Raw genomic sequence first — 15,745 nt, forward strand, 5'->3', positions numbered from 1 at the left:
CGCATTTAAAAATTACAGCATATCCACGGGTGAATGATAAAGAGCTTGGGCGAAGCTCCTGAAGCAATCATGGTTACACCGGGAAATGTTCAGTGGTTTCGCCCAGCAGTAATCAAAGCGATGCGCGGCCTTGATTACTGCTGCGCTCGCTTGGCGGCACCCTCTAGAGCTCGCACCTCGGGACCCTGCCGATGAGCACGAGACGCAGCGGCCTTCCGCACCCGGCGCTCCTCGTCGTCCATGGTCCGCCAAGCAGCACGATCCGGCAAGCGGACTCCTCCACGTACGGCGACGATCAAGGAGAATGAGAGATAACGGGCGCAGCAGCCAATCTGAGAGCAGCGGCATTTATAACGCCATCTAGCGTGCATTCACCCAACTGCCATATTGCACACATCTCTACGGAACAGCGCCATCTAGTATATCGTCACTCAACTGCAGTTTGCGTGCTGGATGGATGGATGGATGGATGCTATGAGCGTCCCCTTTATAACGGGGCGGTGACATGTCTGCCACCAGACTCGATGAAAAAAGAAAAAAAACTTCCTTGTTTCATGTTGGCTTTATACCTTATCTACACTGATTAAATCTATGTTATTATACAAAAAAATATCAATTCCCGGTCCATCTCTCTGCCTCTTAAGGCATAATGACCTTATTTTTTCCCATTATTTATTTTTGTACTTTATCTCTACTTTTCTGCCACCAATACTCTAACCGTCTCTTACTTGTTTCTATCGCGGACGTGTTTAGCTTTCCATTCTTGTCCCTAAAACGCAAGGCTTCATGTAGACTCGTGACCACCCGTATACCTGGGTGAATATCGCCACATTCAATCAGTACATGTTCCATCGTTTCCTTAGTTCCCACGCAGCATGTACATTGTTCTTCTTCGTTACTGAATGTCGCTTTATAACTACGCGTTCTAAGGCAGCGCGACCTTGCTTCAAACAACAAAGCGCTTCCCCTTGAATTATCATAAAACCTTTCCCTCCTTATTTAGTTTTTTCCGTTTCGGTAGTTACTCAGAGCCGGCTTCTTTTCCATCGCTGCCATCCAATAAGTCCTCTCCGCCTCTCTGACCTTCCGCTTAATGCTCCTTGTTGCCATATCGCCCGCACTGCTAGCCGTATATTTACTGGTGAGCCTCCTAGTTCTTTTTCTCCACTGCGTGTCAACGCTTTTTCTATGCAAATACCTGAAAACCTTCTCTGCCCATCTACTCTTCTTCATTTTCCTCAGCCTCTCTTCGAATCTCATTTTGCTCTGAGCTTCCCTTACTTCAAAGCCTGTCCATCCCATATCACCCTTTACAGCCTCATTTGTCGTCTTCCCGTGAGCGCCCAACGCGAGGCGGCCCACCGTCCTTTGATTTACATCCATTCCTGATTGTACCTCTGACTTCATGCACACCACTGAGTTCCAAAATGTAAGCCCCGGGGCCATTACACCCTTCCACAGCCCTCGAAGCACCTCGTACCTATTGTATCCCCATAAAGCTCTGTGCTTCATAATTGCAGCATTCTCTTTCCCTTTGCTACCGATGCTTTCTCTTGTACCTCCATATATCTGTCCCCCTCATTTACCCATACTCCGAGGTACTTGTACTCGCTTACCCTCGGTATTTTTTGGCCCTGTATTATAACCGCATGGTCTTCGTGGTCATTGAACACCATCAATCCACATTTTGTTGCACTAAATCCAAGTCCTAGAGCCTTACATTCCCTTCCGCATATATCTGCGAGTCGCTGTATATCATCTTGACTGTATATCATCGTATAGCATGCATCTCCATGGGACAGCGCCATCTGTTGAATGATACGGGAGACGCGACGGCGGGGGAACGCCGGATGGAGCGACGACCGACCAGGTGATGCTATAAGGAGCTTCGCCCCTAAAACAACTCCGAAGCGACCCATACTTTCGCTCCAAGCCTGTTGCTGGTGAACAATCATAGTGCTAATCTCCCCGAAACAAAATTTCACATCCGCACACAGTTCAATTCAAGCCACCATTACAAAAAACGGCAAGCGCGCGAACCTGCTTTCACACAAAAAATCACTCTGCCCAGAAAAAAGCTTCCTGAGAGAAGCGAACGAATGCAGTGAACACGAATAGTGTGTCATGATGCTCGCCTAGCGGGGAAATTGCGTAGCCAACTGCGTGCCCAACGCAGCGCCAGTCCGGTTACTTTTCGGTGCCCCCTCTTACATGGTTAATGTAAAAAAAGAATTGACTGGTTAATCATGGTATTGTTAACAGGTTTCAGCAAGTTACTGGCACAAAGAAGGACATCATAATTGTTCACACTGAGAAACATTGTTCAGACTAAGTAAGTATTTTTGAGCTGTGATGTTAAATCATTTGCTTGTTTTATCTCTGCTCGCAGTGTATTCCAACTTTCTGGCCCAGAAATCTTTAGCAGACGTTATCCATAAATATTCTTAGTTGGAGGAACATTCAAATATCCGTATGCTTGATTTCTTGTTTAAGTGGTTGAAATAGCTCCAGCCAAGTTTATAGAGAGCCCGACGTTTTCGGACCGATTCGGTCTCTTCCTCAGGTGGTGACTGTCATGGAAGCATCTCCCCGCCTTGTTTCACCACAACTCCGCATTTCCCGTTCCCTCAGGTTTGGGAGGCCGTGAACGTATACTGAGGGCACTGGTCCTAGGGACCGGTTCACATTTGCCGGTATGTTCTGAAAGACTCGAGCAAGAGCCTTCTCCCCAGTATGTTTTCTGTTTCTAGAACAGAAGCGCCGTCGAAGTCGATCTTATGGTCGTGCTTCTCACAGTTCTCTGCAGGAGCACTGCGGTGCACTGCAGTGCACTTCCATCTTCCTAACGTCATTCTTATGTTGGCGCATTCTTTCTGGTAAACACTTGTTCTCGCCTATGTAGCCGGCTGGGCATTCCGAACATGGCACCTTGTACACGCCTTGGTGTTGCTCCCTAGAGGGTCGATCCTTCGGCCGCGGTAGCAAGCGGGTGAGCGTCGACGCAGGCTTGTGAATCACCATGACCCCCTCTTTTCCGAGAATCTTGGAGAGCTCTTCACTGATGCCCGGCACATATGGGATGACGATGCTCTGGGCTGGCTTCTTAGATTCTATTGAAGCCGGTGGGGCGGCCGTGGAGAGTGCAGTGGGGTCACGAAGTGTGTCTTTCTTAGGTGTCTCTCCGCCGTAAGGTGTTGCCCTCTCGGCACACGGCGTGACACCCGGCGGATGAATGCTTCGGTGTATCCATTCTTTAGTAGCTCGGCGACGACCCTCTCCCCTTCTCTCTTTCTCTCCTCCTCCGACGTGCAAATTGTTCTTGCACGTGAAAGCAGTGCCGAGACTACCGAAGCTTTATGGGCAGTCGGATGACAGGACGTGAAATGCAAATACCTGCCGGTGTGCCTTGGCTTTCCGTACACCGAGAAGGGCATGTGCTCACCCTGCCGTCCGACTGCAACATCGGGAAACGGAAGCGACCCGTCTCGCGCCACTGTGAACTGTATCGCCTGGTCGACGGAATTCAGATGTTGGAGGAAGCTGTCCACGGCTGACTTCTTTATGGCGCAGAAGCAGTCATCCACGTACCTCACAAACCCTTTCGGCTTGTCAGTAAAGGAGCGTAATGCGGTCTCTTCTATGTACTCCATTGTGAGGTTCGCAACTGTAACGGAGATCACCGCCCCCTTCGCGATCTCACTGGCTTGTCTGTAGTAGTTCCCGTTGACACTGAAGTATGTCCCCTTGAGGCAATACTCCTGTAGGCAACGCAGTTCATCGATGCTTAGGCAGCTTCTTTCGCCCGAGAGTTGATCTTCATTCAAAGCTGCTTGTGCGCAGGACACCGCTAGCGCTATGGCCACACTGGTGAACAGGGACAGGACGTCGAACGAGACGATCCACTAATCGCTGCTCACTGTCAGATCTTTCATGCGCTCCACGATGTGGCTGGTGTTGCGTAAGTGGGTTGGTGTTTTGCGCACGAGCGGCGCCGGAGTCCGGTGGAGATACTTAGACAGCGCACGGATTGGAGATAATGTGAAATCCAGGATAGGACGGAGCGGGACGGTGGGCTTGTGGATCTTGGGAAGCCCGTAAAATCCTGGTGCAGAGCCGTTCCGGCAGATAAGGTGGAGGTAGGTGGTTCTTGCCTGCGGGTGCCTCTTAAAGATATCTGCCAGGAGCTTGTTCAGTTCCCATTGAACTTTTGGTTTGGGGTGTTTCGTCAGCTTTTCATGGGCCGGGCTGTGAAGGAGATCACGCACTTTGTCGTTGTACGCCTTCCTATCGAGCAGCACAATTGCGTTAACCTTTCGGCCGGGAGGATGACAACGTTCTCATCATTTCGGAGAGCACGTATCGCATTATTCTCCTCGCTCGACAGGTGGTGCTCACGGCGCTTTTCTCTTTTAGATAGTACTCCGATGGACTTGAGACGGGGGTTTTCTCGAATGCCGCTGTCGAGTCCTCTTATGCCTTCCTTCGTAGCCGCAATGATCCTTTTGTAGTGACGGATGCGCCGTGGTCACGCTCAAGCTGTGTCCTTTGGCCAGCATGCTGTGCTTGGTCGGGGACTTGTCTGGAGGACAGGTTGACGACGAAATTTTTGTTGTCAACTCCGCGGTGGGGTTTTCCTCCTTGGAGTGTCGTAAGCTTGCTTTTGTGGGCTGCTTGTTGCTTCCGAGCTGTTCTTGCAGCCACATTTCCAGCGAATTCCTCCAAAGACGGAAAGACGTTGGGCAGTCGATGTTGAAGCTGCTGTCGGAGGAAAACAGATCTAATTCCTTCTGCTTGATGACGGTGTGGTCCTCATGGATTCGGGCATGTAGCAGGCGTACTTTGAATTTTGCGATGATCTTGTAGCCCTACGGCGTGTGCAGCTTTTAAGCTCAAGGCTTCGTGGCACTACGTTCATCTCCCGGCAGGTCTTCGTGAAGTCGAAATGAGTCTGGTAGGTTTACATTTGATTTCTGCTTGCACGAGAGGATGGTACAATGTGGAAATATGAGAAAGCAGGTTATTTTTAACAATACTGAAAACACACGCGCTGTTTTTAATTCGTGTGTCCCAAATAGGGCAAAACATTCATTTTCATCAACAAATGTAGACTAGGTTTGCCGTTACATGAATGTGTTTTTCTTCTCAAGGCTCGTTTCCCAACTTTGCGTACAGGTTGAAGATAAGTTTTGTATGTCGCACGCCATGGTTCATTACAGTATGTAATATAGCTATGAATGAGTGCAAAATACAAAATACGCAGAGCGTTAGTATCGAGGTAATCACGCGCTTATGGGAGTGCATAGCACCCGAGGCGACATTTGTGCAAATTGCATTCATTTGCTCTTGGCAGTGCACTTTGCAGTCAAAGACCACGCCAAGATACTTAAACGAGCTGGCTGCGGCTTGTGCAAATTTATTTGTAAATCTAGCGATTTAACAAGCACGACATCGTCACGCGTTCGAAATGCCACATATTTAGTCTGTATGAATTTAATCGTAAGTTTTTAGATGCCAAGCAGCTTTTTCTCAGGGCTCCGTTCGTAGTTACATTGGCGACCGTCCGCTTTCTACAACCTAGCATAGCCATCTGTAACATAATGAGCGCGCGCTCGCGCTAAAGAGAAGTCTTCTTCCTCTTGCTCTTCGACCACCTTGATGATGATACGTGCAGATTACTTTAGGGCCCCAGCCTGCCGTATGCTGTCCTACCTTGGCGTAACGCAGACAAAGCCACATGTGCTGGCACGCGCTAGCGCGTTCGGGCCTGTATAATGGCGCGTTCACACTGAGACACTCGGCGGCGAGAGCGCGCGGAATCCGCTTCGGTGGCAGCGAGATCCGCCGGAAAAGCGCCGATCGGTCGAGGACTGATTTTTTGGGGCAGCTGCCGCCGGATTCCCTCACCGCGAACCAATCGGAAGGCGAGTCGAACATTCGAAGAATGGTGGCGTGCTTGTGATATCGCATTCGTCAAAGCCCGTAGCGACAGCGAAGTCTTTCGTAGTCATCCTGTAGTGCCAAGTGCCAAGTATTGTCGCGATTAGCATCTTTGGAATACACCATCGCGATCTCGCAGAACGGGTAGCATTATCTCGGCTCGACCAAGCTTCTCGCGTCTTGCAAATCAGGGCGAACCAACCACAACTGCTTGCGTCGTTTCTTGTTCGGCGAATGCATGTTTCACTTCGTCAGACATCGCCAGAACGTTGCTTTTCAGCAGGCCCAGCAGTTCGAATGAGCCATAAGGGCTTTGGTAAGACGCTGTGGCCTCTCCTCCTTACACTCTCTCAGCAATCATGTGATGGCGTCGGGGAACGAGATTCTGCAGACGCGCGATGAGCCAACGCGTTGTATCCTAGTCAGAACGCACTGGTGCGCGCTAGCGCGTTCGGGCCTGTGTAAGGCGCTGGGTAGATGCTGTGGCATCTCCCCCTCACACTCTCTCAGTAATCACGTGATGGCGTCGGGGAACGAAATTCTGCAGACACGCGATGAACCCGCGTGGCGTGCTCCAACAACAGTTTGGGACGAGTAATATTGTCACGTGGTCGTGACGTCGACGAAGACAGCAGTCAGCACGCGAAAGATGAAACGGTTTATTTGGCCGAACTTGTGGCCGGGAAACTGAAAGTCAAACTACAGCACTACGCTGATAGCGGCGGACAGAGCGTCGACCGTCGATCAACTGACAAGCGGTGAAGCGCGTCGGCATTTAAACATGTGCCGTCGAATATTCCAGCGTTATCGCTGGCTGTCGCGCAAGTTCTAGAATAAGCTCGAGTGTGCGCGTCTTGCGCGCAATCTTAACAAAAACGATCCACAATGATCGGGAAGCTTCTCGAACGATGAGGCGCGGATCGCGCTGAGCGTTGCTGACAGTCTTTGTGGGCGAAAACCGAATAAAGCAAAAGTGATAATAGGAAGCGCCCGTGGCAATGCCCCCCTCTGAAAAAGCATCGTCCCGATGCTTAAAACAGAACAGGCCAATGCATGCAACAATAAATAACAAGAATAAAACAACAAAGTACAATAAACAAATAAGCATAAGCAAGAAAGTACAATAATAAAGCAAAATGAGTCCTCAGATTCGCTAACGCGCGTAATATGGTTTGAGGCGCACGACATGGACGACTTCAGGTCGTGCACGGCGCCGCTGAGAGTTCGTAATGCCGTCAGGGACAACCTCGCAGTCAAGTGCGCCGAGGCGTCGAAGTACCCTGTGCGGTCCGAAGTATCGTCGAAGAAGCTTCTGGCTCAGTCCGCGTCGTCGTATTGGCGTCCAGACCCAGACACGGTCGCCGGGCTGGTACTCGACGAAGCGTCGTCGAAGATTGTAGCGACGGCTGTTGGTGTGCTGCTGGGTCTTGATGCGCAGGCGGGCCAGCTGTCGAGCTTCTTCGGCACGTTGTAAGTAAGCGGCGGCGTCGACATTTTCTTCGTCGGTGACGTTGGGTAGCATGGCGTCGAGCGTCGTCGCCGGGCTCCTTCCGTAGACCAACTTGTACGGCGTCATCTGCGTCGTTTCTTGGACGGCCGTGCTGTAAGCGAAGGTCACGTCCGGAAGGACAGCGTCCCACGTCTTGTGCTCAACGTCGACGTACATGGCGAGCATGTCGGCGATGGTCTTATTTAGACGCTGGGTGAGGCCATTGGTCTGCGGGTGGTAGGCGGTGGTGCGGCGGTGGCTCGTCTCGCTGTACTTCAAGATCGCCTGAGTTAGGTCCGCAGTAAAGGCGGTACCTCTGTCAGTGATAAGGATCTCTGGGGTGCCATGGCGCAAAACAATGTTCTCCACGAAGAACTTGGCTCGGCGGCACTGCCTTTGGGCAAGGCCTTTGTCTCGGCGTAGCGGGTGAGGTAGTCAGTCGCTACGACGATCCACTTGTTGCCGGAAGTCGACGTCGGGAACGGCCCCAGTAGGTCCATCCCGATTTGCTGGAACGGCCGGTGAGGTGGTTCGATTGGCTGCAGAAGTCCCGCTGGCCTAGTCGGCGGTGTCTTCCGTCGCTGGCAATCTCGGCAAGTCTTGACGTAGTGGGCGACGTCGGCAGCAAGGCGTGGCCAGTAGTATTTTTCCTGTATTCTGGCGAGCGTGCGGGAAACAATGAGGTGTCCAGCCGTCGGGTCGTCGTGTAGGGTCTGGAGGACTTCTGGTCGCAATGATGAGGGCACGACAAGAAGGTAGTCCGTTCGAAGTGGCGAGAAGTTCTTTTTCAGGAGAACGCCGATCTGTAAGAAAAACGACGGCAGTCCTCGCTTGAATACCTTCGGAACAACGGCGGTCTTGCACTCGAGGTACTCCATAAGGCCTCCCAGTTCCGCGTCGGCTCGTTGCCTTTCGGCGAAGTCGTCGGCACTTATACTTCCGAGGAAGCAGTCATCGTCGTCGTCTTGCGGCGGTGCGTCGACGGGGGCACGAGAGAGGCAGTCGGCGTCAGAGTGTTTTCGTCCGGACTTGTACACGACGGTAATGTCGAATTCTTGAAGCCTCAGACTCCATCGTGCGAGACGACCTGAAGGGTCCTTCAAGTTAGCTAGCCAACATAAGGCGTGATGGTCACTGACAACTTTGAAGGGCCTGCCATAGAGGTAGGGGCGAAACTTTGACGTAGCCCAGATGATGGCAAGGCATTCCCTTTCTGTTGTGGAATAGTTCGCTTCCGCCTTGGATAGTGACCGGCTAGCATAACTAATAACCCTTTCAAGCCCGTCAGTTTTTTGCACAAGGACGGCACCGAGTCCTACGCTGCTTGCGTCAGTGTGTATTTCCGTATCGGCGCAATCGTCGAAATGCGCAAGTATGGGTGGCGTTTGCAGGCGTCGTTTAAGTCCCTCAAATGCTTGCACTTGCTCCGCTTCCCACCTGAATTCTACGTTAGCCTTCGTGAGAAGCCTCAGTGGTTCGGCGATGCGTGAAAAGTTTTTGACGAAGTGTCTGTAATAGGCACATAATCCGAGAAATCGGTGCACGGCCTTCTTGTCGGTGGGAGGTGCGAAGTCGGCGATGGCAGCTGTTTTCCGCGGGTCTGGGCGCACTCCAGACTTGCTGATCACATGACCCAGAAACAAGAGCTCGTTGTACGCGAATCGGCACTTCTCTGGCTTCAGGGTCAGTCCAGAGGCCTTGATTGCTTGAAGTACTGGCTCAAGCCGCCGGAGATGCTCGTCGAATGTCGAGGAAAACACGACGGCGTCGTCCAAATACACAAGGCACGTCTGCCACTTCAATCCGGCCAGCACGGTGTCCATGACGCGCTGGAACGTCGCAGGTGCCGTGCAAAGACCGAAAGGCATGACCTTGAACTCAAAGAGGCCGTCGGGCGTTATAAAAGCGGTCTTTTCTCGGTCTCTTTCGTCTACTTCGATCTGCCAATAGCCGGTCTTGAGGTCCATCGACGAAAAGTACGTCGCGTTGTGTGGTCGATCTAGGGTGTCGTCTATTCGTGGGAGGGGGTACACGTCCTTCTTCGTGATTTTGTTCAGGCGCCGATAATCAACGCAGAAGCGCAGTGTCCCGTCCTTCTTCTTCACTAACACCACGGGTGACGCCCACGGACTCTTGGACGGCTGGATGACGTTGTCGCGTAGCATCTCGTCGACTTGTTTCTTTAACGCGTCGCGCTCTGGAGTCAAAATTCTGTAGGGGCTATGATGGAGGGGCCTCGCACTTTCCTCCGTTATAATTCGGTGTTTCGCCATCGGACTTTGTCGAATTCGTGATGGCGACGAGAATCAGTCCTTGTATTGCAGGAGCAGGGTTTTCAGCTGGTCTTGCTTGACCTTCGGAAGGCTCGGGTTGACGTCGAAATCTGGTTCTGGACCTCGATTCGTCGAATCGCTTAAAATGTACTTGTGGGCTCGTTGGCCCCTCTTCCTCTATCATTATTTCTTGTATCTATATTTATGCACCAAAGTACATCATTATGTTCTTGTGTTTTAGTATCCCCTGCCAATACCTGTTTATCACTCCTTTTTTAGATGCGAAGCATCTTATGGCGGAGTTCAAACCGGTGGTGTGCGCCATGACCACCCTTACTGCGCATGCCCAAGCCCTCTCCATATCTCCCTCCTCTCCACTTCTCCTATCCCCTCCCCCTGTCGCCCTCTCCACTACACCCTCTCTACTCCCCTTTCCGCTTCCTCCTCTCCCATTCATCCTCTCCCCTCCACCTCTGAAACGCGGACTCAACATGCCGAAACGCTGCTTCGCATCGCTTCATGGTCCCCTTTAGCGGGAGATGGTGTGGTATTTTTTTACCTTGCGTCGTACTTTCGTTAGCTGATGTATAAATATATTTTTCTTTGTTGCCATTTGTGGTTGTTTACCTACACTCTTACATTTTCCTTTGGTTATAATAATGTTTTGGCTTCATATTTCGTTGTAATATACATATTTTACAGCGAAAGCTGCTATGAGATCATTTCACCGGCCGTTTTTGGCACCGTAGTTGTCCGCCGCCGCCGCCGGTGTCCGTAACCACTATCGCTCGAAATAAGAAAAAGAAACGAAATAAGAAAAAAATCCAGGATGGAAGGAGGTTCGAACCTGGGCCCTCTGCGTGGGAGCCCAGTATTCAACCTCTGTGCCATGCCGGTGCTTGAAACTGCTTTGCAAAAAGGTCATACAGGTTCATGTCGGGAAGGAACCACATTAATATTTGCACTATAGCGCGGTAGGAGAGTAAAATAAGCACCAAGCATTGCACAACGCGAATTCTGTAACCAGGCGTCACACAATGCGAACTGCGCAACGAGAAGGTTGTTGAATGCTTCCAACCCATTACAAGGGGCTCCGCCTTAATTCTTCATCGCCATCAGGCACAACATCAACAAAGTGCAGCATAATGCCTTACATACGTTTAGCTGGTACCACGGCTATCCGCAGAATGACGAAAAATGGCATAGTGCCTGCTTTCCTACTTCTCAAAAATTACAATGATATATAGCGTCGTGGGTTCCTCGCGAGTGCACTTGTATTGGTTGCCAAGGAAGCCCATAAGCGCATGATCCATTTCCTAGGGGTCTCAGTAAAGTTATTCGCCCGCCTCTCTCTCTCTCCCACGTCAACGTATGTTATAGAGCATGGCGGGAGAGGGAAATAGCGACCGGGCGTCACGCAGTGCAAATTACATAACTGGTGGGCCGTTTAAAGCTTCGAACCCATTACAAAGGGCTGAGCTATAATTCTTCATCGTCATCAGTCGTCGCCTCACCAAAGGGTACATAATGCTTTACAGACGTGTAGCTGGTGCCTCGCTTCTCCACAGAATGACGAATAATAAGTTAGTGGGTGCTCCCCAACTTCAAAAAAATCTGACTTATGGCGTAGTGGGTACCTTGCTAATGTACGTGTATTAGTAGCCGCAAGAGAGCTTACAACGCGCTCTAGAAACGTCGCTCTTCCAGCTTTCGCTGTGACTGTGCTGCGGTTTCAGCGCAGGCCTGGCGTTTTTTAAAGACGAGTCTTTCTTGGGATACTTAAACGGAGAAATTTTGGTCTGTCTTTCTGTCTGTCTGTCTGTCTTTCTGTTTGTCGGCACGTCACACGATTCAGGCACTCGGCTAAAGTTGAACCACTTGCCCAAGGGCCAGGCATCTTGAACGGCTCACTAGGTTCATACTTGTGTACATTGTCGATCAAAAAGCAAACATTACGCATATCTGAGGCACAACATCACTAGGTAAGCATTAGGTGGTGTGTTCCTTTAACAGAAAATGCATACATACGTAATTCTAAAGACCCTAGTTTCTTAAGCTGCGCTGAAAATACGAGTGCGCGCTAAACATGACTTGCTTCGTGCCCTCTGAACGAGCTCATTGTTGTGTTTCGGTTTCGGTTCTGTATTGCACTGTACGAATGCCATGGGGCGCCGCTCTGGCATTCCTGTTTTAGCCAGGCGACGTGTAAATAAAAGAGTGTGTGGAGAGTACTCGTTTAGTGCGGCCGTTTCTTCTGCTTCAGCGCTTCGCGCCAAACCACGTGTTCGGGCTGGCTGGCGTCCCCGCCGGTCGTGTTGGTCACCGCCGGTATTCGCCTGCTGCTGCGCCGGGACTACCAGTCCGCAACAGAGCACTCATGTTCCCGCCGTATTGCCAGATGGCGTCCATATCTCACGCAGCGCCTCTTCTATCGTCTTTAGACGACATTTGCAGCGAAGCACGCAGATACGCGGCCAATTTTTTTTCCATGTATCGATGTACCTTAGCCCCTCCTTTCTAGAATGCTTCTTGTAAGCCCTGAGGGTATAAACAAATAAATAAAGAAAGAAAGAAACATGCCGCGGGATTGCGACTTTAGCGCCAATTTCTGCGTCGAATCAGCGACGCTCTTCTCGCTGTCATACTTTCTCTGATTATGCTCACACCGTTAACTACTACAGCTACAATAACAATTTAATCATTGATCATGAACGATAGCGGTCGGGATGGAGATGTGCCACCAACACCAGGCTTCAACGTGGGCGCATCAACGATGAGCAGTGCTATGGTTCTCAAACACCAATAGACATAGTGCAAGCCCTATCATATCAATTTGAAGTAAACAATCAACTACTTCTGTAAGGACACGTTGTACTTTCGTGTTATACCGATTCCTATGACGAAGGGATTAAGCGTGATTTTTTCTTGCTTTTCCCCTATTTGTGAGTGAATTGTATATACTGCAAGTGCTTCTGCAAGAGCTTTCTGTAAATATTTTCTCTTTTACTTGGCTTTTCCCAAATTTGTGGGCGATTTGTATATGCGTTTTCTGCAAGTGCTTCTGTAAATATATACATTCCTTCGATTATGAGATGGATGGCAAGGCTCTAAGCCGTGTAAACCATTTTAGGTACCTCGGACTTACTATATCAAATGATCTAAACTGGAAAACACAGATAGACAACATATGCTCCTCGGCTGAAAAAAAAGCTGTGGTACTTGAGGCGAAAGTTAAATCTTGCTCCAGAACAAACTAAATTAACTGCGTACTTAACGCTTGTTCATCCTACGCTATAGTACGCGAGCGTCGTCTAGGACCCCTTTAAAACAACCTGATAGAAAGAATGGAAAAAAAACCAAAGAACAGCCGCAAGGTTCATCTTATCAAAATATCGATCAACTGATTCCGTAAATGAGATGATTAACAAATTAAACTTGCCTTTACTTACTCAGCGCAGGAGGATAGCTAGATCGGAAATTCTGTATCTCATTCATCGTAACTGGTTTAATTTCAATGCTCAAAAATATATAAAACAGCGAGCGTCCCCAACAGTCAGAAGCAGCCACCAAGAACATATTCTACCAATTCCAGCACGAACAGATGTACAAAAATATTCCTTTTTCCCCAGAACAATAGAGGAGTGGAATCAAAGAAACTGTGCGGCTGATTATTGCCTCCGCTAAGAAACAACTGATTTGGGCGCATTTGCTTTTATTTTCATTGATAATTTGTAATACGGCAAGAGTATTGTGCGAGAGAGTTCTTTATTCTTGTCAGAATCATCGTACTTAGCCTGTTATTGTCCACTAGAGGACTTTGGCCTTTCCCAGTGATTTCCAGTTGACCCTATCCTGTGCGAGCTGATTCCATTTCATCCCAGCGAACATTTTAATTTAGTTACTCCATCTAACTACATCTGTTGTGCCTTCTATGGGTGCATTTCCCATCTGTTGGTTCTGTTGCTCTTACAGTCTAAACTTCTCACAAAATTAAAAACTCACCTGGTTAGGCGATGGCAGTAAGCAGGACGCACCCATGTCCATGCGACACTGCACCTGAACTGCATCCCTGGCGTTCCCTTCATTCGGGTCAATCCAATAGAGGCCGTCCGGTAGCTCTGGATGCAATGCAGCCAAATCTCCGGCAAGTCCTAGCTGGTGCATCTTTCTCGCCGGTAGGGTGCCGAAGCTTGTCATATTCGTCCACCAGGCGTCGGTAGTAGTCAAACACAATGCGGCGTTTTTCGTCCAGTGGAACAGTGGCGTCGAACAGCTTGGCCGGTTCATCGCCTGCCAGGGGATCTGGTCCTTTTACCTGGCCCTGCCTGCGAAACAGCCTCATATTTTTTACTTATTTATTTTTATTTACATAAATACTGCAGGCCACATGGCCGTGAGAATACATAAGCATGAAACATTGCACAACAAATGTGAATAACAAGCCATAAACCAACACAATCCGAAAGAAGAAATACAGGTAATACAGGCGGTGAAAAGGCAATAGAAATAAATGACTGTGAATACAGTGAAAGTGAAACAAATCATCAAGTGAATGAAATAGAACCAATTCTAATTAAACTGGAAAACGCGACAGTGTACAGAGTAACCCAGGAGGAGGCACTTGACTGTGCTAAAGACAATAGTTGTTCAGGTGGAACGTTATTCCATTCTTTAATTGTTTGCGGAAAGAATGAGAATTTAAATACATTTGTTGTGGAAAAATAAGGAGTTATAGAAACCGGATGAGCATGACGAGTGAACCGCGATGCAAGTGGAGATAAGTACGGTGCTGGGTCGAGCCCGAGCTTCCGATTAAGCAAATAATACAAAAACTTTAAACGCTGATCTTTGCGCCAGGATTGCAAAGTAAAAACCTGATTAGATTCCATAAAGACGTAACGGAAGACTGGTAGCCGTATAAAGCAAAAATAAATCGAACAGCCTTTCGCTGGAGTTTTTCAAGCGCGTTAATATTGACGTTGGTGTGCGGGTCCCATATAATAGAAGCATATTCAAGCTTAGGACGGATCAGGTGCTCATATGCCAGACGCTTAACGTGTGGTGGTGAATTTTTAAGCTTGTGCCGTATGAAGCAATGTTTGCGAAGCGCGGCAGAACATGTGTTAGCAATATGGGTGTTCCAACATAAGTTATTTCTTAGAGTGACACCGAGATACTTATATTTGCAAACCTCAGTTAAGGGTTTAAGACCTATGGAATAAGAAAATTCAGGGGGCGAAGTCTTTTTGTGACGCGAAGAAGTACAGTGTTATCAGAGTTAAGTTCCATGCCCCATTTACCACCAAGTAAGGGTTTACTGAAGGCTACTTTAAGCGCGAGTTGATCGTCAGAGTAATCAATATCGTTATATAGTACGCAATCATCTGCAAATAAGCCTCTCTTCATTGGTTCATTAATGACTGAAACTAAATCATTTTTGTAAATGAGGAACAAAGGTGGCCCCAGGACACTGCCCTGGGGCACCCCTGAAGATACCGGAAGAGTGCCTGATGCTTTCCCATCTATATCGAATATTGTGTACGGTTGTTTAAGTAGCGGAAACCTAGGAAATAAGATAATCGGGAAGGCCAATGATGTATAGTTTTTGAATAATTATCATGAGGAATGCAATCGAAGGCTTTGCTGTAGTCTAAAAAGATCATATCGACTTGACCACCCCTGTCGAGAACGGACGCCAAAAAATGTACAACGGAAACCAGCTGAGTAAGGGTGGAAAAACCTTTTCTAAAACTATGTTGGTGTGGCGATAGTATGTTATTGGCCTCAAAAATTTTGTTATGCAGGTGGCCACAATATACTCAACGAGCTTACAACAGGAAGAGATTTCAGATATGGGGCGGTAATTTAAAACTGACAACGGATCTCCCTTCTTTAGTACGGGAACTACACGTGCAGATCTCCAATCATGAGGGATGTAAGAAGTTTTTAAAGACGATTGAAATATTGTTACAAGAAACCTAGCTAAGGGCTCGGCATATCGGCGAAGGAACGCGTTGGTATTCCGTCTGGTCCAGGTGATGATTTT

The 15,745-nt window shown here is 48.9% G+C and overlaps 1 protein-coding gene across 2 annotated transcripts in view; it reads right to left on the reverse strand.

Moving 5' to 3' along the window:
* Positions 1-14,019, reverse strand: part of LOC119395193 (collagen alpha-1(II) chain) — a 339,079-nt gene extending 325,060 nt beyond the window's left edge. For both annotated transcript variants that reach the window (XM_049415841.1, XM_049415840.1), the window contains exon 1: positions 13,702-14,019. The gene's annotated coding sequence lies outside the window, so the exon portion shown is untranslated. The remainder of the gene's footprint in view (positions 1-13,701) is intronic.
* Between the last annotated feature and the right edge of the window lie 1,726 nt (positions 14,020-15,745).

Source organism: Rhipicephalus sanguineus, chromosome 5 (genome assembly GCF_013339695.2).
Source record: "Rhipicephalus sanguineus isolate Rsan-2018 chromosome 5, BIME_Rsan_1.4, whole genome shotgun sequence".
Classification (NCBI taxonomy): domain Eukaryota; kingdom Metazoa; phylum Arthropoda; class Arachnida; order Ixodida; family Ixodidae; genus Rhipicephalus; species Rhipicephalus sanguineus.